The 22325-nt window shown below is 45.1% G+C and overlaps 1 long non-coding RNA gene across 5 annotated transcripts; it reads right to left on the minus strand.

Moving 5' to 3' along the window:
- Window positions 1–12596: 12596 nt before the first annotated feature.
- Window positions 12597–18332, minus strand: LOC121538860. 5 transcript variants are annotated; one of them, XR_005995267.1, is made up of 5 exons: window positions 18062–18332; window positions 17474–17555; window positions 16076–16157; window positions 15687–15862; window positions 12597–12980 (listed from the first exon to the last, which is right to left on the minus strand). It is a non-coding gene; the product is annotated as an uncharacterized LOC121538860 (long non-coding RNA). The 5 variants fall into 5 exon arrangements; XR_005995268.1 differs by having other exon boundaries at window positions 12597–12912; window positions 16076–16163; XR_005995264.1 differs by having other exon boundaries at window positions 16076–16163.
- Between the last annotated feature and the right edge of the window lie 3993 nt (window positions 18333–22325).

The raw sequence follows: 22325 nt of genomic DNA on the forward strand, positions 1-22325 counted from the left end.
CATGCTTCCTGGCTCCCTGCATCTGCGTTATAACATCACACTTGCTCAGATCCACGTTCCCACCATATTCACATCCAATGCTGTTTCTAATGCTTGTGAGACTCTGCCCCATATTACACTATATGACCAAAAGTATCAAATCAAATAAAATTTTATTGGTCACATGCGCCGAATACAACAGGTGCAGACATTACAGTGAAATGCTTACTTACAGCCCTTAACCAACAGTGCATTTATTTTTAACAAAAAAAGTTAAAATAAAACAACAACAAAAAAAAGTGTTGAGAAAAAAAGAGCAGAAGTAAAATAAAATAACAGTAGGGAGGCTATATATATAGGGGGGTACCGGTGCAGAGTCAATGTGCGGGGGCACCGGCTAGTTGAGATAGTTGAAGTAATATGTACATGTGGGTAGAGTTAAAGTGACTATGCATAAATAATTAACAGAGTAGCAGCAGCGTAAAAAGGATGGGGTGGGGGGGCAGTGCAAATAGTCCGGGTAGCCATGATTAGCTGTTCAGGAGTCTTATGGCTTGGGGGTAGAAGCGGTTGAGAAGTATTTTGGACCTAGACTTGGCACTCCGGTACCGCTTGCCATGAGGTAGCAGGGAGAACAGTCTATGACTAGGGTGGCTGGAGTCTTTGACAATTTTGAGGGCCTTCTTCTGACACCGCCTGGTATAGAGGTCCTGGATGGCAGGAAGCTTGGCCCCAGTGATGTACTGGGCCGTACGCACTACCCTCTGTAGTGCCTTGCGGTCGGAGGCCAAGCAGTTGCCATACCAGGCGGTGATGCAACCAGTCAGGATGCTCTCGATGGTGCAGCTGTATAATTTTTTGAGGATCTGAGGACCCATGCCAAATCTTTTCAGTCTCCTGAGGGGGAATAGGCTTTGTCGTGCCCTCTTCACGACTGTCTTGGTGTGTTTGGACCATGATAGTTCGTTGGTGATGTGGACACCAAGGAACTTGAAGCTCTCAACCTGTTCCACTACAGCCCCGTCGATGAGAATGGGGGCGTGCTCAGTCCTCTTTTTTTTCCTTTAGTCCACAATCATCTCCTTTGTCTTGGTCACGTTGAGGGAGAGGTTGTTGTCCTGGCACCACACGGCCAGGTCTCTGACCTCCTCCCTATAGGCTGTCTCATCGTTGTCGGTGATCAGGCCTACCACTGTTGTGTCGTCGGCAAACTTAATGATGGTGTTGGAGTCGTGCCTGGCCATGCAGTCATGGGTGAACAGAGAGTACAGGAGGGGGACTGAGCACGCACCCCTGAGGGGCCCCCGTGTTGAGGATCAGTGTGGCAGATGTGTTGTTACCTACCCTTACCACCTGGGGGCGGCCCGTCAGGAAGTTCAGGATCCAGTTGCAGAGGGAGGTGTTTAGTCCCAGGATCCTTAGCTTAGTGATGAGCTTAGAGGGCACTATGGTGTTGAATGCTGAGCTGTAGTCAATGAATAGCATTCTCACGTAGGTGTTCCTCTTGTCCAGGTGGGAAAGGGCAGTGTGGAGTGCAATATAGATTGCATCATCTGTGGATCTGTTGGGGCGGTATGCAAATTGGAGTGGGTCTAGGGTTTCTGGGATAATGCTGTTGATGTGAGCCATGACCAGCCTTTCAAAGCACTTCATGGCTACAGACGTCAGTGCTACGGGTCGGTAGTCACAAGGCAGGCAATACGCTTGACCTTATCTTTACTAGATGCTGCTCTTCTACTAATCTCACTGCAACTCCCCTCCATGTCTCCGACCACTACTTTGTTTCCTTTTCTCTCTCGCTCTCCTCCAACACTACTCACTCTGCCCCTACACAGATGGTAATGCGCCGCCGCAACCTTCGCTCTCTCTCTCCCACTACTCTCTCCTCTTCCATCCTATCATCTCTTCCCTCTGCTCAATCCTTCTCCCTCCAATCTCCTGATTCTGCCTCCTCAACCCTCCTCTCCTCCCTTTCTGCATCCTTTGACTCTCTGTGTCCCCTATCCTCCCGGCCGGCTCGGTCCTCCCCTCCAGCTCCGTGGCTTGATGACTCATTGCGAGCTCACAGAACAGAGCTCCGGGCAGCGGAGCGGAAATGGAAGAAAACTAAACTCCCTGCCGACCTGGCATCTTTTCACTCCCTCCTCTCTACATTTTCTTCATCTGTTTCTGCTGCTAAGGCCACTTTCTACCACTCTAAATTCCAAGCATCTGCCTCTAACCCTAGGAAGCTCTTTGCCACATTTTCCTCCCTCCTGAATCCTCCCCCCCCTCCCCCCTCTCTCTCTGTGGATGACTTCGTCAACCACTTTGAAAAGAAGGTTGACGACATCCGATCCTCGTTTGTTAAGTCTAATGACACTGCTGGTCCTACTCACACTGCCCTACCCTATGCTTTGACTTCTTTCTCCCCTCTCTCTCCAGATAAAATCCTGCGACTTGTGACTGCAGGCCGCCCAACAACCTGCCCGCTTGACCCCATCCCCTCCTCTCTTCTCCAGACCATCTCCGGTGACCTTCTCCCCTACCTCACCTCGCTGATCAACTCATCCTTGAACGCTGGCCATGTCCCTTCCGTCTTCAAGAGAGCGAGAGTTGCTCCCCTTCTCAAAAAACCAACACTCGATCCCACTGATGTCAACAACTACAGACCAGTATCCCTTCTTTCTTTTCTTTCCAAAACTATTGAGCGTGCCGTCTTTAGCCAACTCTCTTGCTATCTCTCTCAGAATGACCTTCTTGATCCAAACCAGTCAGGTTTCAGGACTGGTCATTCAACTGAGACTGCTCTTCTCTGTGTCACGGAGGCTCTCCGCACTGCTAAAGCTAACTCTCTCTCCTCTGCTCTTGTCCTTCTAGACCTGTCTGCTGCCTTTGATACTGTGAACCATCAGATCCTCCTCTCCACCCTCTCCGAGCTGGGCATCTCCGGCGCGGCTCACTCCTGGATTGCGTCCTACCTGACCGGTCGCTCCAACCAAGTGGCGTGGCGAGAAGCTGTCTCCGCACCACGTGCTCTCACCACTGGTGTCCCCCAGGGCTCAGTTCTAGGCCCTCTCCTTTTCTCCCTATACACCAAGTCACTTGGCTCTGTCATATCCTCACATGGCCTCTCCTATCATTGCTACGCTGACGATACACAACTAATCTTCTCCTTTCCCCCTTCTGATAACCAGGTGGCGAATCGCATCTCTGCATGTCTGGCAGACATATCAGTATGGATGACGGATCACCACCTCAAGCTGAAACCTGGCAAGACGGAGCTGCTCTTCCTCCCGGGGAAGGACTGCCCGTTCCATGATCTCGCCATCACGGTTGACAACTCCGTTGTGTCCTCCTCCCAGAGTGCGAAGAGCCTTGGCGTGACCCTGGACAACACCCTGTCGTTCTCCGCTAACATCAAGGCGGTGACCCGCTCCTGCAGGTTCATGCTCTACAACATTCGGAGAGTACGACCCTGCCTTACACAGGAAGCGGCACAGGTCCTAATCCAGGCACTTGTCATCTCCCGTCTGGATTACTGCAACTCGCTGTTGGCTGGCCTCCCTGCCTGTGCCATTAAACCCCTACAACTCATCCAGAACGCCGCAGCCCGTCTGGTATTCAACCTTCCCAAGTTCTCTCACGTCACCCCCTCCTCCGCACACTCCACTGGCTTCCAGTTGAAGCTCGCATCCGTTACAAGACCATGGTGCTTGCCTATGGAGCAGTGAGGGGAACGGCACCTCTGTACCTTCGGGCTCTGATCAGTCCCTACACCCAAACGAGGGCATTGCGTTCATCCACCTCTGGCCTGCTGGCTCCCTTCCTCTGCGGAAGCATAGTTCCCGCTCAGCCCAGTCAAAACTGTTCGCTGCTCTGGCACCCCAATGGTGGAACAAGCTCCCTCACGACGCCAGGACAGCGGAGTCACTCACCACCTTCCGGAGACAATTGAAACCCCCACCTCTTTAAGGAATACCTGGGATAGGATAAAGTAATCCTTCTACCCCCCAAAAAAAAATTTGTAAAGTGGTTATCCCACTGGCTATAGGGTGAATGCACCAATTTGTGAGTCGCTCTGGATAAGAGCGTCTGCTAAATGACGTAAATGTGCCCTTGAGCAAGGCACTTAACCCTAATTGCTCCTGTAAGTCGCTCTGGATAAGAGCGTCTGCTAAATGACTAAAATGTCAATGTAAATGTAGGCAGGTTATCTTAGAGTCCTTGGGCACGGGGACTATGGTGGTCTGCTTGAAACATGTTGGTATTACAGACTCAGTCAGGGACATGTTGAAAATGTCAGTGAAGACACTTGCCAGTTGGTCAGCACATGCTCGGAGTACACGTCCTGGTAATCCGTCTGGCCCTGCGGCCTTGTGAATGTTGACCTGCTTAAAAGTCTTACTCACATCGGCTACGGAGAGCGTGATCACATAGTCATCCGGAACAGCTGGTGCACTCATGCATGCTTCAGTGTTGCTTGCCTCGAAGCGAGCATAGAAGTGGTTTAGCTCTTCTGGTAGGCTTGTGTCACTGGGCAGCTCGCGGCTGTGCTTCCCTTTGTAGTCTGTAATAGTTTTCAAGCCCTGCCACATCCGACGAGCGTCAGAGCCAGTGTAGTACGATTCAATCTTAGCCCTGTATTGACTCTTTGCCTGTTTGATGGTTCGTCGGAGGGCATAGCGGGATTTCTTATAAGCGTCCAGGTTAGAGTCCCGTTCCTTGAAAGCGGCAGCTCTACCCTTTAGCTCAGTGCGGATGTTTCCTGTAATCCATGGCTTCTGGTTGGGGTATGTACGTACGGTCACTGTGGGGATGACATCATCGATGCACTTATTGATGAAGCCAGTGACTGATGTGGTGTACTCCACAATGCTGTCTGAAGAATCCCGGAACATGTTCCAGTCTGTGCTAGCAAAACAGTCCTGTAGCTTAGCATCTGCGTCATCTGACCACTTTTTTATTAACCGAGTCACTGGTGCTTCCTGCTTTAGTTTTTGCTTATAAGCAGGAATCAGGAGGATAGAGTTATGGTCAGATTTGCCAAATGGAGGGCGAGGGAGAGCTTTGTATGCGTCTCTGTGTGTGGAGTAAAGGTGGTCTAGAGTTTTTTTTCCTCTGGTTGCACATTTAACATGCTGGTAGAAATGTGGACACTAGCTCGTCTAACATCTCATTCCAAAATCATGGGCATTAATATGGAGCTGGTCCTGCCTTTGCTGCTATAATAGCCTCCACTCTTCTGGGAAGGCGTTCCACTAGATGTTGGAACATTGCTGCGGGGACTTGCTTCCATTCAGCCACAAGACCATTAGTGAGGTTGGGCACTGATGTTGGGCGATAAGGCGTGGCTCGCAGTCGCCGTTCCAATTAATCCCAAAGGTGTTCGGTGGGGTTGAGGTCAGGGCTCTGTGCAGGCCAGTCAAGTTCTTCCACACTGATCTTGACAAACCATTTCTGTATGGACTTCGCTTTGTGCACGGGGGCATTGTGATGCTGAAACAGGAAAGAGCCTTCTGCAAACTGTTGCCACAAAGTTTGAAGCACAGAATCATTTACAGTGGCTTGCGAAAGTATTCACCCCCCTTGGCATTATTCCTATTTTGTTGCCTTACAACCTGGAATTAAAATTGATTTTTTGGGGGGTTTGTGTCATTTGATTTACACAACATGCCTACCACTTTGAAGATGCAATATATTTTTTATTGTAAAACAAACAAGAAATAAGACAAAAAAATAGGAAACAGAAAACATAACTTTTCACCCCCCCCAAAGTCAATACTTTGTAGAGCCACCTTTAGCAGCAATTACAGCTGCAAGTCTCTTGGGGTATCTCTATAAGCTTTGCACATCTAGCCACTGGGATTTTTTTTTCAAGGCAAAAGTGCTCCAGCTCCTTTAAGTTGGATGGGTTCCGCTGGTGTACAGCAATCTTTAAGTCATACCACAGATTCTCAATTGGATTGAGGTCTGGGCTTTGACTTGGCCATTCCAAGACATTTAAATGTTTCCCCTTAAACCACTTGAGTGTTGCTTTAGCAGTATGCTTAGGGTCATTGTCCTGCTGGAAGGTGAACCTCCGCCCCAGTCTCAAATCTCTGGAAGACTGAAGCAGGTTTCCCTCAAGAATTTCCCTGTATTTAGCGGCATCCATCATTCCTTCAATTCTGACCAGTTTCACGGTCCCTGCCGATGAAAAACATCCCCACAGCATGATGCTGCCACCACCATGCTTCACTGTGGGGATGGTGTTCTCGGGGTGATGAGAGGTGTTGCGTTTTGCGCCAGACATAGCTTTTTCCTTGATGGCCAAAAGCTCAATTTCAGTCTAATCTGACCAGAGTACCTTCTTCCATATGTTTGGGGAGTCTCCCACATGCCTTTTGGCGAACACCAAGCTGATTTTTTTCATTAAGCAATGGCTTTTTCCTGGCCACTCTTCCGTAAAGCCCAGCTCTGTGGACTGTATGGCTTAAAGTGGTCCTATGGACAGATACTCCAATCTCCGCTGTGGAGCTTTGCAGCTCCTTCAGGGTTATCTTTTGTCTCTTTGTTGCCTCTCTGATTAATGCCCTCCTTGCCTGGTCTGCAAGTTTTGGTGGGCGGCCCTGTCTTGGCAGGTTTGTTGTGGTGCCATATTCTTTCCATTTTTTAATAATGGATTTAACGGTGCTCCGTGGGATGTTCAAAGTTTCTGATCATTTTTTATAACCCAACACTGATCTGTACTTCTCCACAACTTCATGGTGTCGCTTTCTTGGTGGTGCCCCTTGCTTAGTGGTGTTGCAGACTCTGGGGCCTTTCAGAACAGGTGTATATATACTGAGATCATTTGACAGATCATGTGACACTTAGATTGCACACAGGTGGACTTTATTTAACCAATTATGTGACTTCTGAAGGTAATTGGTTGCACCAGATCTTATTTAGGGGCTTCACAGCAAAGGGGGTGAATACATATGCACGCACCACTTTTCCATTATTTATTTTTTTGAATTTTTTGAAACAAGTAATCTTTTAAATTTCAGTTCACCAATTTGGACTATTTTGTATATGTCCATTACATGAAATCCCCCCCAAAATTTAAATGACAGGTTATAATGCAACAAAATAGGAAAAACGCCAAGGGGGATGAATGCTTTTGCAAGGCACTGTAGAATGTCATTGTATGCTGTAGCTTTAAGATTTCCCTTCACTGGAACTAAGGGGCCTAGCCCGAACTATGAAAAACAACCCCAGACCGTTATTCCTCCTCCACCAAACTTTACAGTTGACACTATGCATTTGGGCAGGTAGCGTTCTCCTGGCAACCGCCAAACCCAGATTCGTCCGTCAGACTGCCAGATGGTGAAGCGTGATTCCTCACTCCAGAGAACGTGTTTCCACTGCTCCAGAGTCCAATGGCGGCGAGATTTACACCACTCCAGCTGACGCTTGGCATTGTGCATGGTGATCTTAGGCTTGTGTGTGACTGCTCGGCCATGGAAACATTTTTCATTAATCTCTCTACAAACAGTTATTGTGCTGACGTTGCTTTCAGAGGCAGTTTGGAACTTGGCAGTGAGTGTTGCAACCGAGGACAGACGCACACGTTTGGCTGAAATAGCCGAATCCACTAATTTGAAGGGGTGTCCACATACTTTTGTATATATAGTGTATGTTGTAGCCAGACAAACAATTATTTTTCCAATCCCTGTAATAACTAGTCTGGCTAACACCTAACTCTTGAAGTCCTGCTGACTTCAGAGTCTGGAATGGCTCTTTGATGTTGTCGGCACAATGCCTCAATAATGAAGGGGGCTGTGCTTTTACTGGTTGGCTCTCGTCTGTGTCTTTCTCACTCAAACACCCACAGCCACACACAGCTCCTGAGTACTACACCCTTCTATTACAATGGTTTGATTTTGAAATCCAAACAGTGAGAGGTCTCAACCCAGAGGAAATAAAAAACATTTGAGAGAACCAATCAAACCTCCTGGCACAATTTATTAGCGAATATTGCATTAACCCCATAGACATATTTTGAAAGGGATTTTTTATTATGTTACTTAGATTGACGCACCGGAAAATCCCTTTCAAAATATGTCAGTTTAAGCTAAAAATATCTGTATTTTGCATTGGATGCGTCTCAATCCACCGCATCCGCCGATGTCGCACTTCCGCATCTGCGGTGAAAGATGGCAGAGCTAGAGCGGTGTTTGTTAGACCATGAGAAAGCCTGAAAATAGTTATTCTCTTGAAAACGTCTGTAGCGTCCGAACGGTTTGACCTACAGACTATTATGACCACTCTATGGAAAGGGGAGACTCACAAACACGATTGTGTTCTCCGTTTTGCTCTACGACCCAAAACAGGTGTCATGGGATTCGTCTGAAGGTAACCGGTACTGGTTTTAAAAAATGGATGGAAGTATGAAGGTAGTTTTGTGCTTACCCCCAAAAAGGGGCTAAATATGTGTTAAAAAATTAATAATATTTCCTGCACTTTCTTATATCTCCTAGATATAAGACACACACTTCAAAACCTTGTTTCTTAAGATTTCTTTGGACTGTCTTTTTTGCCATTTATGATTGTGTTTTTCAATGCATTTCTGTGGGCTATAGTAGTAAAGGCAAATTAAATATTTTATCCAAAAAATAAATCTAATTTGTTTTATACCTAAAGGGGTCCTAAAATTAAAAATCAAATTGCTAAATGATCCATAGTACGACCATCTTAAAATGTCATATGTCAGCTTAAACAGCCTCCTTTCCCTGCTCTGCTGTATGCGCATACCGCAGTAAAAGTCACTGGTGCAAGTGTAGTTTTTTTAGGTACTGTGTTGGTTTAATCAAAACTCTGCATTTAACACATTTACCAATGTCTTCGTTTTTTCCTTGCTCAACTTTTTTCATTCAACTTTTTCACCCCGGACGCTTTTGTAACTGGATACCAACAACCGAGCCGGGCTACCAAGAGCTCAACTCATACAACGCTCTCTACAGAACTACTAAAGACACTGGGGACACGCGCAACACAGCTTTGAGAGGCTACACCAAATGCTAACACGCAGCCGGGCCGGTGCGTAGCATGAAACAGCCGGCGACCTGCCACTGACAACCGACCCAGCCATCACCCGCCCACCTGCGCTTCGCTCTCGCTCTTCACATTCAACGACAAACAGACAACAACACAGTTGTGCGAGGCGCTGGTGGGGGCGTCCGCGGCCATGGAGGGAGCATCTAAGTCCCCGGCGGGAAATGTTTATTCCCTTGGACTGTCGGCGTTCAGCAGTGAAAACTCCTTTGAATCTGTTGGGGACTCGCGTGCTATTAAGTGTATAATCTGCGACATGTACAGTGGGGAAAAAAAGTATTTAGTCAGCCACCAATTGTGCAAGTTCTCCCACTTAAAAAGATGAGAGAGGCCTGTAATTTTCATCATAGGTACACATCAACTATGACAGACAAATTGAGAGGAAAAAATCCAGAAAATCACATTGTAGGATTTTTAATGAATTTATTTGCAAATTATGGTGGAAAATAAGTATTTGGTCACCTACAAACAAGCAAGATTTCTGGCTCTCACAGACCTGTAACTTCTTCTTTAAGAGGCTCCTCTGACCTCCACTCGTTACCTGTATTAATGGAACCTGTTTGAACTTGTTATCAGTATAAAAGACACCTGTCCACAATCTCAAACAGTCACACTCCAAACTCCACTATGGCCAAGACCAAAGAGCTGCAAAGGACACCAGAAACAAAATTGTAGACCTGCACCAGGCTGGGAAGACTGAATATGCAATAGGTAAGCAGCTTGGTTTGAAGAAATCAACTGTGGGAGCAATTATTAGGAAATGGAAGACATACAAGACCACTGATGATCTCCCTCGATCTGGGGCTCCACGTAAGATCTCACCCCGTGGGGTCAAAATGATCACAAGAACGGTGAGCAAAAATCCCAGAACCACACGGGGGGACCTAATGAGTGACCTGCAGAGAGCTGGGACCAAAGTAACAAAGCCTACCATCAGTAACACACTACGCCGCCAGGGACTCAAATCCTGCAGTGCCAGACGTGTCCCCCGGCTTAAGCCAGTACATGTCCAGGCCCGTCTGAAGTTTGCTAGAGTGCATTTGGATGATCCAGAAGAGGATTGGGAGAATGTCATATGGTCAGATGAAACCAAAATAGAACTTTTTGGTAAAAACTCAACTCGTCGTGTTTGGAGGACAAAGAATGCTGAGTTGCATCCAAAGAACACCATACCTACTGTGAAGCATGGGGGTGGAAACATCATGCTTTGGGGCTGTTTTTCTGCAAAGGGACCAGGACGACTGATCCGTGTAAAGGAAAGAATGAATGGGGCCATGTATCGTGAGATTTTGAGTGAAAACCTCCTTCCATCAGCAAGGGCATTGAAGATGAAATGTGGCTGGGTCTTTCAGCATGACAATGATCCCAAACACACCGCCCGGGCAACAAAGGAGTGGCTTCGTAAGAAGCATTTCAAGGTCCTGGAGTGGCCTAGCCAGCCAGTCTCCAGATCTCAACCCCATAGAAAATCTTTGGAGGGAGTTGAAAGTTCGTGTTGCCCCGCGACAGCCCCAAAACATCACTGCTCTAGAGGAGATCTGCATGGAGGAATGGGCCAAAATACCAGCAACAGTGTGTGAAAACCTTGTGAAGACTTACAGAAAACGTTTGACCTGTGTCATTGCCAACAAAGGGTATATAACAAAGTATTGAGAAACTTTTGTTATTGACCAAATACTTATTTTCCACCATAATTTGCAAAGAAATTCATAAAAGATCCTACAATGTGATTTTCTGGATTTTGTTCCTCATTTCGTCTGTCATAGTTGACGTGTACCTATGATAAAAATTACAGGCCTCTCTCATCTTTTTAAGTTGGAGAACTTGCACAATTGGTGGCTGACTAAATACTTTTTTTCCCCACTGTACGTAGTTGTCACGCGGAAAGGTCTGATGGATATCTTCATTTGTGAAAAATGTATTGAACTTGATGCAGCTAAATAAACGATTATTACTCTTCATGAAGAAATTAAACATTTGACCAAGCGCCTTGAATTGAATAAGGATTCCATGAGACTATTGGCATCTTTAAATGCTTCCTATCTAAACATCCAAGAGGATCCTAATGGGACCTTCCTGGACTATGATCAAGTTCCACCACTGCACCCCTCTACTAGCTTGAACCAGAAAATGGCTGCTCATTGTTCGATTCCATGTGAGCATAAATGGATGCGTGTCGGAACCAGAAAGAAGGAGAATAATCGTTCTCGCCGCGCCTGCCTTCTTCCCCCGCGTCCGGACTTTCAAATTGGTTTGAGCCGCTGTACCATCTGTCTTCTGACGGGGACTTGGGTGTTCCCTCCATGGCTAAGGATTTCTCTCCAGCTACCTATCCCTGTCCTTGTCAATCAACTGCCTGGGCACAGCCTTGACCACCACGGCCCCCGTCCGCTGGGCCATGCTCTCTGGATCAGAGCTCTGTCCCTTTGGCTGTTGTGGCCTGCACGCAGCCGGCATCTCAGCAGCCCTCTTCTCAGGTGAGTTCTGTGGCTCTGGCCTCGCAATTAGTTTCGAGACACGGCAGAGGCCGGATCATTCCGGCTATTGTGATATGGAGTTCGAATGACATTATTAAGGGCAGCTCAGAACAGCTGAAGATGGATTTTAAAGAACTGATTGGGTCTCTACTTACATTTTACATTTGAGTCATTTAGCAGACGCTCTTATCCAGAGCGACTTACAGTTAGTGAGTGCATACATTTTCATACTTGACACCAACAAATGCCCCATAATATCTGGCCCTCTGCCCTCCCTAAATCGTGACATTGAACAGTTCAACAGACTTTTAGCCCTCCATAACTGGCTTTGAGACTATTGCAGCTCTGTGGGTGTATCATTTATTGACAATTTTAATACCTTCTGGAAACAAAGGTCGTAATATAATCATTTGAGTTCCTGGATCCTTTCACAGCAATATAAGGCTGCGTTGAGACAATGACTTATCAATTACCCAAGCCCAGCTCATTTAACCCCTACCATTGTGTCGCTGAGTTGTCATAATGCTTCAGCAAATGTAAATTATCCCAGGGGCGTTTGAAGGCACAATGTAAGTAACCTAATTTATGCCCCTCTTACTGCCCTGAATGCCTCTGCTGATGCTACAGCTATTGTATGCAGTTGTGGTCCTCTGTAGCTCAGCTGGTAGAGCACGGCGCTTGTAACGCCAAGGTAGTGGGTTCGATCCCCGGGACCACCCCCATACACAAAAAAAATGTATGCACGCATGACTGTAAGTCGCTTTGGATAAAAGCGTCTGCTAAATGGCATATTTTTTCTTTTTTTTTTCTTTTTTTAATCATATTCCTATGAACCAGAGTTATACTGTTAGCACTGAGGTGATGGGCCCTAGCAGGAAGTTAATTGTGTGCAGCTCACCCTGCACTAACATAAATAACCTGAGCATGTCTACCTCTACTAAGCTTCCCAGTAAAGCAAGAAAAACAGTAAAGCAAGAATCCCAGAAAAGTGTTAAAAATAAACCCATGTTAACATATGTAGCTTAAGAAACAAGGTAACACAACTCAAGATATGACCCAGATGCAGACACAGGAGACGGAAGGTTCAATACACAGAGTAGTTTATTAAACCACAGGAGGCAGGCAAAGGGTAGGTTGAGGACAGGCAGAGGTTCGTAACCAGGTTTGAGTCCGACAGGTACAGGGCGGCAGACAGGCTCAGGGTCAGGGTAGGCAGAAGTTCGTAAACCAGGTCAGAGTCAGCTAGATACAGTACGACAAGCAAGCTCGGGGTCAGGGCAGGCAGAATGGTATGGCAGGCGGGCTCAGGGTCAGGCAGAAATGGTCGGAACTGGGAGAACTAGAAAATAGGGACTAGAGAAAACAGGAGTACGGAAAAGGCTTGACGAGATAAGACGAACTGGCAACAGACAAACAGAACATGCAGGTGTAAATACACAGGGGATAATGGGGGAAGATGGGAGACACCTGGTGGGTGGTGGAGACAAGCACAAAGACAGGTGAAACAGATCAGTGTGTGACACAAGGTTAATGAAATCAATAATTTGCTAGTAACAGATGACATTCATAGTCTGACAATCTCTGAAACTCACTTAGATAATACCTTTGATGATACAGTGGTAGCAATACATGGTTATAAATGCCAAAGGTGGAGGTGTGGCTGTTTATATTCAGAACCACATTCCTGTAAAGCTTAGCAAGGATGTCATGTTAAATACTGTTGAAGTAATATGGCTAGAGGTTAATCTGCCTCACCTAAAGCCCATTCTGGTGGGAAGCTGCTATAGACCACCAAGTGCTAACAGTCAGTATCTGGATAACATGTGAAATGCTTGATAATGTATGTGATATCAATAGAGAGGTATATTTTCTGGGTGATTTAAATATTGACTGGCTTTCATCAGGCTGCCCACTCAAGAGAAAGCTTCAAACTGTAACTAATGCCTGCAACCTGGTTCAGGTTATCAATCAACCTACCAGGGTAGTTACAAACAGCACAGGAATGTATTTATCACATCATTACTAATGCTGTAGAATTTTTTTGAAAGCAGTATCCAAATCCATCGAATGTAGTGATCACAATATAGTAGCCATATCTAGGAAAACCAAAGTTCCAAAGGCTGAGCCTAACATAGTGTATAAGAGGTCATACAATACGTTTTGTAACGATTCCTATGTTGTTGATGTAAATAATATGTGTTGGTCCGTGGCGTGTAATGAGGAGCAACCAGACGCTGCACTTGACATATTTATGAAATTGCTTATCCCAGTTACTAATAAGCATGCACCCATTAAGAAAATGACTTTAAAAACGGTTAAATCCCCTTGGATTGATGAGGAATTGAAAAACTGTATGGTTGAGAGGGATGATGCAAAAGAGATGGCAAATAGGTCTGGCTGTACAACTGATTGGCAAATGTACTGCAAATTCAGAAATCATGTGACTAAACTGAATAAAAAGTAGAAGAAACTACACTATGAAACAAAGATAAATGACATAAAGAATGATAGTAAAAAGCTTTGGAGCACCTTAAATGAAATGGGCAAAAAGGCAAACTCCGCTCCATCATTCATTGAATCAGATGGCTCATTCATCACAAAACCCACTGATATTGGCAACTACTTTAATAATTTTTTCATTGGCAAGATTAGCAAACTTAGGCATGACGTGCCAGCAACAAACGCTGACACTACACATCCAAGTACTGTATATCTGACCAAATTATGAAAGACTAGCATTGTAATTTTGAATTCCATAAAATAAGTGTGAAAGTGGTGAAAAAAGTATTGTTGTCTATCAACAATGACAAGCCACCGGGGTCTGACAACTTGGATGGAAAATTACTGAGGATAATAGCGGATGATATTGCCACTCCTATTTGCCATATCTTCAATTTAAGCCTACTAGAAAGTGTGTGCCTTCAGGCCTGGAGGGAAGCAAAAGTTATTCCCCTACCTAAGGATAGAAAGCCCCCTTTACTGGCTCAAATAGTTGACCAATCAGCCTGTTACCAACCCTTTGTAAACTTTTGGAAAAAATGGTGTTTGACCAGATACAATGTTATTTTACAGTAAACAAATTGATAAGACTTTCTGCACACTTATAGGAAAGGACATTCAACAAGCACAGCAATTGCACACATGACTGATGATTGGCTGAGTGTGGGGGCTGTTTTGTTAGACTTCAGTGCAGCTTTTGACATTATCGATCATAGTCTGTTGCTAGAAAAACATATGTTATGACTTTACACCCCTGCTATATTGTGGATAAAGAGTTACCTGTCTAACATAACACAGAGGGTGTTATTTAATGGAAGCCTCTCCAACAAGTAAAGCCAGTGTGTCTATGTATGCAGATGACTCAACACTATACACGTCAGCTACTACAGCGACTGAAATGACAGCAACACTTAACAAAGAGCTGCAGTTAGTTTCAGAATGGGGTGGCAAGGAATACGTTAGTCCTAAATATTTCAAAAACTAAAAGCATTGTATCAACAAGGCAGGTCCTACAGGCCCTAGTTTTGTCGCACCTGGACTACTGTTCAGTCGTGTGGTCAGGTGCCACAAAGAGGGACTTAGGAAAATTGCAATTGGCTCAGAACAGGGCATCACAGCTGGCCGTTGGATGTACACACAGAGCTAACATTAATTATATGCATGTAAATCTCTCCTGGCTCAAAGTGGAGAGATTGACTTCATCACTACTTGTATTTGTGAGAGTTATTGACATGTTGAATGCACCAAGCTGTCTGTTTGAACTACTGGCACACAGCTCGGACACCCATGCATACCCCACAAGACATTTCACCAGAGGTCTCTTCACTGTCCCCAAGTCCAGAACAGACTATGGGAGGCGCACAGTACTACATAGAGCCATGACTACATGGAACTCTATTCCACATCAAGTAACTCATGCAAGCAGTAAAATGAGATTTTAAAATACAGTTAAAAATACACCTTATGGACCAACGGGGACTGTGAAGCAACACAAACATAGGCACAGACACATGCATACAAACACACAATAAAATGTTTCAAAAAATGTTTAACTGCCTTAATTTTGCTGGACCCCAGGAGAGTAGCTGGGTTGCGTTAGCCAGGCTAGTTAATCCCAGCAAACAGAATAAAATTCAAGTCTAATGTTTTTGTAAAAAATGTACCCCACCATACCTTGAGTATCCATCAGACGCGGATACTCTCGGACTATCTCGACTCTCTTGGCCCCATTCTGTGTAGTCCACTGAGCCCTTTGGATCGCGATCTCCTTCATGTACTCCGCAACCTGGTTTGCCGGCCAGATGTTGTTCATCCACTTGGTCATCTGGGCTGCCCTCTCACATTTGACTCTGTTGTGAGCACAAAGTATTCAATGAATTATAAATTCCTTTTAACAATTAGTTTTCAAAATGCACAACAAATCTTTCAACATGTAACTGGCAAGACCCGGCTAGTGCTCAAGCTTGGTGTGCCGCTTGGTGTGTCCACAGTCTTATGTATTCATGCGTGTCCCGAGGACCTCCCCTCGTGTATAAAAAAGGTGGCATTTACTGAATACTCACTGCTTGTAAGGCTTTAATGTTCTTCTTTAACTTCAGGCTATAGTTGAGCCGTCCAAATGCAAGAGCGTTTCCTGGTCCATCTCTTCCACTCCAAATGAGAGGGTAAAAGGGAAAGGGGGTACCTAATCAGTTGCACAACTGAACGCATTCAACCGAAATGTGTCTTTCGCATTTAACCCAACCCCTCTGAATCGACATCAACGTCTTCGGTGCCCGGGGAGCAGTTGTTGTTGGGGGTTAACTGCCTTGGTCAAGGGCAGAACGGAAGATTTTTCCACTTTGCTGGCTCGGATATTCGACCCAGCGACCTATCAGTTACTGGCCCAACGCTCTTAACCGCTGGGCTTAACTGCTAGGGGGGAGATTTTAAGGGATCGTTTCACCCACATTTCTAAATTAAATACTTTGAGGGAAGGGTTGATAAGCCAGGTCAAATGGTTGAACAAAGGCAAGGGAGTGAGGAAAGGCAGTAGTCATCAAGGTTAAGATAGGCAGGCCGATATTCGAACCCCCGAGCTGCTTGCGTGGAAATCAGCAGGGAGTGATCTGTCAGCCAGAGGGTTACCAGCTACAATATCTCTGTATACTATCTACTGCTGTGGTGGCCTTGAGCAAGACACTTTACCCGTAAGTGCCCATGAGCTGCTCCCAGCCTGTGATGTGTGTGTTGTGTCAGGTTGGTAACTGTGACAAAATAGCTGTGCAAAAGAACAATAAAGCAAGTATGGTCAAATGAAGGCCAGACTATCAATGGTAGCTGTGCATGTAATGTATCTAGTCCCAAAGTGGCTACATGGTCCTAAGAGGCTCTGGTTAAGTCCTTGAGTGGCCCAGCCAGAGCCCGGACTTGAACCCGATCGAACATCTCTGGAGAGACCTGAAAATAGCTGTGCAGCGACGCTCCCCATCCAACCTGACAGAGCTTGAGAGGATCTGCAGAGAAGAATGGGAGAAACTCCCCAAATACAGGTGTGCCAAGCATGTAGCGTCATACCCAAGAAGACTCAAGTCTGTAATTGCTGCCAAAGGTGCTTCAACAAAGTACTGAGTAAAGTACTATGTAAATGTAATATTTCAGTTGTTTTTTGTTTATTATAGCAAAAATAAAAAATAAAACTGTTTTTGCTTCATGATTATGGGGTATTGTGTGTTGATTGATGAGGGGAAAAAAACAATTAATCCATTTTATAAGAAGGCTGTAACATAACAAAATGTGGAAAAAGTCAAGGGGTCTGAATACTTTCCGAATGCACTGTAAGTCTTTCAAGTTTGAATTAAGGTTGTACTAATGGTTATCGATGACAATGTGGAAGATGTAGATGCTGTCAATGAAAATCAGTGTCGTCCCCCCACCCCCACCCCCCCACACTCAAAAAGGAATTTCTCAGTTTTACTTACCATCAAGCTTTGGAATCAAAGAGACCAGGTTCCACTCATTCAGCATGTCTTTACAAAGCTGTCCATTCATTGGCCTTGACCTCTGCATTTAAGTACAGAAATAAATAAATATTAGAAACATAGCTAGCTAGCTAGCTAAACTAACTTGGCTACATCAAATTTAAGGTAAACTCTAACGTTAGCTAGCTAACTGAATTTGCATCCATCCTCTTCAACTTCACAATTATGACTAAAGCTACCACTGTAAGAAACCATTGAAAACCAGTACAGTAACGCAAGCTAACTCAATCATGAGATAAGCCTGCCAAATAGCTTGGTTAAATTAACCCAGGTGGAGAATAAGTAAAATCTAGCTGTGGTAACTTAGCTAGTCAGTTAACTTAGCTAACATTAGCTAACGAGTGAAACAGTGTCCGAGACAGTCCAGAAAAAGTGTCAGACTTAGCTAGCCAAGGTAGCTAGCAAGCTAATGTTACCACAGCCAGAGATATTAGCACATAAAATGGCTAGCTAGCAAATGGTAGGATAGGACAATCTATTTAACCTGAATGACCATCAAATTCATAATTCGTAACGTTTGTTACTTACATTTTTTAAAAGGTTTTCAGTCAGCCAATACACCCTTAGTCTGTCGAAATAACGTTAGCCATTTTCCACTCAGCAGTCACTCAGTCGCACTAGAACTAGAATACTTGCAAGTATTCTGGTGGACTTTATGCGCTTGTGGCGGGGGAATTAGCCCACTGGCTGAGTCAAATATCCATAATCCAACCTTAATAACCCAACCTTGCTGAATTTACAGAAAACAACCCAACTATTGACCCGATGCCTGCAACCCAGCAATTGGCTCATCCAAACAACCCAACCTTTTTTAGAGTGTAACTTCAGTTACATCTCAAAGCCATGCATGCCAGAAGCCTTGACCTGTCTGGTGCACACATATTTCTCTGTCCTCAATTTCATTTTTTGCCTTGTAACGGATTGCTTCTAGAAAGAGAGAAGGAACAACACATGATCAAGATGAGCTAGCTACTAGTTTAAAGCAATTCAATATCTAATTGTTACAAAGAATGAATGTATGGAGTACATTTATAAGAATAATACATGCATTTACTTACCTTATAATTCTTGAAGACGATAAACTAATTTATCACTCAAAAAAGTGTTATGAGTGAGGGCACCACAAATATAATGTATTTCCAGGGTGTTGATGCATCGTCCTCCCAATACAGCCTCTTCCAACAGCACGGGTAGCAGAAGAGTATCCATCTGCAAAAGTGAAGTGTTGCTCTGATGTCAAATCAACTCATATTGTTGCTAGCTAGCTAGCTACCTTAGCTGTTGTGCTACCTAACATGCTACTGAACCGTAACACTAGCATATTGTCGTGATTCCTCGCACGGGGGCACCAATATGTCGTGACGTGACTTACTTTAATGTATGACTGTTATTTATCGAATCACATAACTATGTTTAATTGTCACTCGATTAAATTAATCATGTAACAATTAACTCATTAGGAATTTGGGGCACCACGAAATAAGTTGTTTAACGATTTACCATCTCCCGAATTAAACTCTTACAAGATATATATATATATATATATATATATATAACAGTGGGGAGAACAAGTATTTGATACACTGCCGATTTTGCAGGTTTTCCTACTTACAAAGCATGTAGAGGTCTGTAATTTTTATCATAGGTACACTTCAACTGTGAGAGACAGAATCTAAAACAAAAATCCAGAAAATCACATTGTATGATTTTTAAGTATTTAATTTGCATTTTATTGCATGACATAAGTATTTGATACATCAGAAAAGCAGAACTTAATATTTGGTACAGAAACCTTTGTTTGCAATTACAGAGATCATACGTTTCCTGTAGGTCTTGACCAGGTTTGCACACACTGCAGCAGGGATGTGTCCCACTCCTCCATACAGACCTTCTCCAGATCCTTCAGGTTTCGGGGCAATACGGACTTTCAGCTCCCTCCAAAGATTTTCTATTGGGTTCAGGTCTGGAGACTGGCTAGGCCACTCCAGGACCTTGAGATGCTTCTTTCGGAGCCACTCCTTAGTTGCCCTGGCTGTGTGTTTCGGGTCGTTGTCATGCTGGAAGACCCAGCCACGACACATCTTCAATGCTCTTACTGAGGGAAGGAGGTTGTTGGCCAAGATCTCGTGATACATGGCCCCATCCATCCTCCCCTCAATACGTTGCAGTCGTCCTGTCCCCTTTGCAGAAAAGCATCCCCAAAGAATGATGTTTCCACCTCCATGCATCACGGTTGGGATGGTGTTCTTGGGGTTGTACTCATCCTTCTTCTTCCTCCAAACACAGCGAGTGGAGTTTAGACCAAAAAGCTCTATTTTTGTCTCATCAGACCACATGACCTTCTCCCATTCCTCCTCTGGATCATCCAGATGGTCATTGGCAAACTTCAGACGGGCCTGGACATGCGCTGGCTTGAGCAGGGGGACCTTGTGTGCGCTGCAGGATATTAATCCAGGACGGCGTAGTGTGTTACTAATGGTTTTCTTTGAGACTGTGGTCCCAGCTCTCTTCAGGTCATTGACCAGGTCCTGCCGTGTAGTTCTGGGCTGATTCCTCACCTTCCTCATGATCATTGATGCCCCACGAGGTGAGATCTTGCATGGAGCCCCAGACCGAGGGTGATTGACCGTCATCTTGAACTTCTTCCATTTTCTAATAATTGCGCCAACAGTTGTTGCCTTCTCACAAAGCTGCTTGCCTATTGTCCTGTAGCCCATCCCAGCCTTGTGCAGGTCTACAATTTAATCCCTGATGTCCTTACACAGCTCTCTGGTCTTGGCCATTGTGGAGAGGTTGGAGTATGTTTGATTGAGTGTGTGGACAGGTGTATTTTATACAGGTAAAGAGTTCAAACAGGTGCAGTTAATACAGGTAATGAGTGGAGAACAGGAGGGCTTCTTAAATAAAAACTAACAGGTCTGTGAGAGCCGGAATTCTTACTGGTTGGTAGGTGATCAAATACTTATGTCATGCAATAAAATGCAAATGAATTACTTAAAAATCATACAATGTGATTTTCTGTTTTTTTGTTTTAGATTCCGTCTCTCACAGTTGAAGTGTACCTATGGTAAAAATTACAGACCTCTACATGCTTTGTAAGTAGGAAAACCTGCAAAATTGGCAGTGTATCAAATACTTGTTCTCCCCACTGTATATATATACAAACTGCTCAAAAGAATAAAGGGAACACTAAAATAACACATCCTAGATCTGAATGAATGAAATAATCTTATTAAATACTTTTTTCTTTACATTGTTGAATGTGCTGACAACAAAATCACACAAAAATTATCAATGGAAATCAAATTTATCAACCCATGGAGGTCTGGATTTGGAGTCACCCTCAAAATTAAGGTGGAAAACCACACTACAGGCTGATCCAACTTTGATGTAATGTCCTTAAAACAAGTCAAAATTAGGCTCAGTAGTGTGTGTGGCCTCCACGTGCCTGTATGACCTCCCTACAATGCCTAGGCATGCTCCTGATGAGGTGGCGGATGGTCTCCTGAGGGATCTCCTCCCAGACCTGGACTAAAGCATCCGCCAACTCCTGGACAGTCTGTGGTGCAAAGTGGCGTTGGTGGATGGAGCGAGACATGATGTCCCAGATGTGCTCAATTGGATTCAGGTCTGGGGAATGGGTGGGCCAGTCCATAGCATCAATGCCTTCCTCTTGCAGGAACTGCTGACACACTCCAGCCACATGAGGTCTAGCATTGTCTTGCATTAGGAGGAACCCAGGGCCAACCGCACCAGCATATGGTCTCACAAGGGGTCTGAGGATCTCATCTCGGTACCTAATGGCAGTCAGGCTACCTCTGGCGAGCACATGGAGGGCTGTGCGGCCCCCCAAAGAAATGCCACCCCACACCATGACTGACCCACCGCCAAACCGGTCATGCTGGAGGATGTTGCAGGCAGCAGAACGTTCTCCACGGCGTCTCCAGACTCTGTCACGTCTGTCACATGTGCTCAGTGTGAACCTGCTTTCATCTGTGAAGAGCACAGGCGCGCCAGTGGCGAATTTGTCAATCTTGGTGTTCTTTGGAAAATGCCAAACGTCCTGCACGGTGTTGGGCTGTAAGCACAACCCCCACCTGTGGATGTCGGGCCCTCATACCACCCTCATGGAGTCTGTTTCTGACCGTTTGAGCAGACACATGCACATTTGTGGCCTGCTGGAGGTCATTTGGCAGGGCTCTGGCAGTGCTCCCCCTGCTCCTCCTTGCACAAAGGCGGAGGTAGCAGTCCTGCTGGTGGGTTGTTGCCCTCCTACGGCCTCCTCCACGTCTCCTGATGTACTGGCCTGTCTCCTGGTAGCGCTATGCTCTGGACACTACGCTGACAGACACAGCAAACCTTCTTGCCACAGCTCGCATTGATGTGCCATCCTGGATGAGCTGCACTACCTGAGCCACTTGTGTGGGTTGTAGACTCTGTCTCATGCTACAAAAGTGACCAAAACATCAGCCAGGAAGCATAGGAACTGAGAAGTGGTCTGTGGTCACCACCTGCAAAACCAGTCCTTTACTGGGGGTGACTTGCTAATTGCCTATAATTTCCACCTGTTGTCTATTCCATTTGCACAACAGCATGTGAAATGTATTGTCAATCAGTGTTGCTTCCTAAGTGGACAGTTTGATTTCACAGAAGTGTGATTGCCTTGGAGTTACATTGTGTTGTTTAAGTGTTCCCTTTATTTTTTTGAGCAGTGTATATATATCGATAACAGTCACTTATTAAATAATTACCTCTTATTAGTCTCATTCTGAACGTTGCATAATCCTTGAAC

Source organism: Coregonus clupeaformis, chromosome 25, assembly GCF_020615455.1.
Source record: "Coregonus clupeaformis isolate EN_2021a chromosome 25, ASM2061545v1, whole genome shotgun sequence".
Lineage (NCBI taxonomy): Eukaryota > Metazoa > Chordata > Actinopteri > Salmoniformes > Salmonidae > Coregonus > Coregonus clupeaformis.